The sequence below is a fragment of the Jaculus jaculus genome, chromosome 9 (assembly GCF_020740685.1).
Source record: "Jaculus jaculus isolate mJacJac1 chromosome 9, mJacJac1.mat.Y.cur, whole genome shotgun sequence".
Classification (NCBI taxonomy): domain Eukaryota; kingdom Metazoa; phylum Chordata; class Mammalia; order Rodentia; family Dipodidae; genus Jaculus; species Jaculus jaculus.
Genome location: NC_059110.1, coordinates 76,055,492 through 76,058,218, shown reverse-complemented (window position 1 = coordinate 76,058,218; position 2,727 = coordinate 76,055,492). Strand labels below are relative to the sequence as shown.

General features: G+C 45.5%; 1 pseudogene; it reads left to right on the top strand.

Moving 5' to 3' along the window:
• The first annotated feature begins 352 nt into the window (after positions 1–352).
• On the top strand, positions 353–2,244 carry LOC101610175 (annotated as a pseudogene).
• Positions 2,245–2,727: the final 483 nt, after the last annotated feature.

Here is a 2,727-nt window from a genome sequence, read left to right as displayed (position 1 = left end):
AGCTTAGTCTTAATTTTTGCTTACAAGGTTTGACTTTGCATTTTTACTCTCACAAAAAAACTTATCTAAACTGGCCCTGGACCATATGCTGGTCCTTACATGCTCATAACACAACCGGCAAGCCACCAGAGACCCCGGTCCCGCCGTCTTGCTTTCCCACCGCATCGCCAACAGCCTCCAGGCTCCGCGCTGTGCCCGGCCGGTGGGGCCACGGCCCTCCTCGGTGCCGGCCGCCATGGCGGGGGTGCCCGGCGCTTGGAAAATCTAGCTCGGGGATTTCTGCGGCCTAGCTTGGCTCGGTCTCGTCCCCACGCAGCCTCCTGTGCTCCTGCTGACACGGCCGCAAGTGAGAATGGAACAAACTGAAGGCCCGAGGAGAGAAAGGGAATTTACGGGTGCTGGAGCAGAGCGAAGGACTTCTTTCTCTTTCTTGCAAGGGATCATGGGAAGCAGCAGCCACCCCAGCTCTTTGACTCAGCCGACATCCGTCAGGAGGACGCCTTTGATAACGATGGCGACATTGTTGAAGACGGTGGCCAGACACCACATGAAGCTACCTTGCAACAAGGCTTTCAATACCCACCTACAACAGAAGACCTTCCTCCACTTACAAATGGCTACCCACCATCGATCAGCTTGTATGAAACTCAAACCAAATACCGTCATATAATCAGTATCCCAATGGGTCAGCCAATGGCTTTGGTGCAGCTAGAAACTTTAGTCCCACTGACTGTTACCATTAAGAAATTCCAAACACAAGACCACATAAAATCCTGGAAAAACCCTCCCCTCCACAGCCACCACCTCCTCCTTCAGTACCACAAACTGTGATTCCAAAGAAGACTGGCTCACCTGAAATTAAACTAAAAATAACCAAAATGACCCAGAATGGCAGGGAATTGTCTTCTCTTCGTGGAGATGTTTTAAATGAAGTCCAGGCAAGTGAGCACACAAAGTCCAAGCATGAGAGCTGAAAAGAGAAGAGAAAAAAAAAAAAAAGCAACAAACATGACTCATGTAGATCCGAAGAGCGCAGGTCACACAAAATCCCCAAATCGGAATCAGAAGAGCAAAATAGACCAAATGAGAGGGTGGACCCCACACTAGAAAAACCAAGAGAAGAACCAGTACTCAAACATGCTGCCCCAGTTCAGCCAGCACGCCTTCTGCTCCAACAACAGAAGCATCTACTGGTGCTAAGTTCCAGGTTGGTGATCTTGTTTGGCCCAAGGTGGGAACCTATCCTTGGTGACCTTGTATGGTTTCAAGTGATCCCCAGCTTGAGGTCCATACCAAGATTAAGACAAGAGGTGCCAGGGAATATCATGTCCAGCTTTTTAGCAACCAGCCAGAGAGGGCATGGGTTCATGAACAACGGGTATGGGAGTATAAAGGTCATAAACAGTATGATGAATTACTGGCTGAGGCAACCAAACAAGCCAGCAATCACTCTGAAAAACAAAAGATTCGGAAACCCCGGACCTCAAAGAGAACATGCCCAGTGGGATATTGGCATTGCTCATGCAGAGAAAGCATTGAAAATGACCCGGGAAGAAAGAATAGAACAGTACACGTTCATCTATATTGATAAACGGCCTGAAGAGGCATTATCTCAAGCAAAAAAGAAAAAAAGACCTCCAAGACTGAAGTTAAAAAACCCCGAAGACCAAGAGCTATACTGAATACCCAATCAGAACAGTCCAGGGCTGGGGTGGCCGTCTCCTCCCCACTAAGTACTGAGATGCGAAGACAGAGCCAGCGGCACACGAGCATGGAAGAGGAAGAGCCAGCGCCTGTTAAAATAGCCTGGAACACCGCAGCGGCAAGGAAGTCCTTACCAGCTCTCTTACAATGCACAAAGGGAGCCTGGATTTGCAGAAAGGTAATATGTCTCCAGTTGTGAAAATTGAACAAGTGTTTGCTCTTCAGAATGCAACAGGAGATGGGAAATTTATTGATCAGTTTGTTTATTCAACAAAGGGAATTAGTAATAAAACAGAAATAAGTGTCAGAGGGCAAGACAGACTTATAATTTCTTCACCAAACCAGAGAAATGAAAAGCCCACTCATAACACATCATCTCCTGAAGCATCGTCTGGTTCTACAGGCTCAGTAGAAAAGAAACAACAGAGAAGATCAATCAGGACTCGATCTGAATCAGAGAAATCTGCTGAGGTTGTGCTAAAGAAGAAGATCAAGAAGGAGCAGGTTGGCTTCCCACATGTAGAGAGTTAAAGGTTTGTATTTGTAAAGGTGTGGTGGTTTATCTTGGTGTTGGGGAGAGAGCTCTCTCCCGAGCCTGGGGTTCCTTTCTGGACTGTCTTTCACTTCTGTCCCCGTGGGCTCCAGGGTCAGTTCTCACAAAGCCTTCCCTGTGGTTCTGCTCCAAGCATTCCCTCAGAAAAGTTGGGCTTCCGGAGATGGGAAGCCAATGGTTAGAGACCCTCACATTTACTTTAAAATTTCTGTTTTCAGAACAATAATTTCATGATTTTTATTTTAAACTATCTATCATTAGCTTCCTTCTAAAATTTTTTGATTGTTTTAGTTTATGCTGCTAGCATATATTGTTTTTATTTTTAAACAAATCAAATTAATTTAACTTATATTCTTATATTTAAGAAGCAGGTAATCATAGGTGATCTGATTTTTCTTTTGCTCTCACAGACCTTTTGGAATGTTATTTTTCCAGCAGAATGGCACTATTTGGTATCAGATTGTCAGATG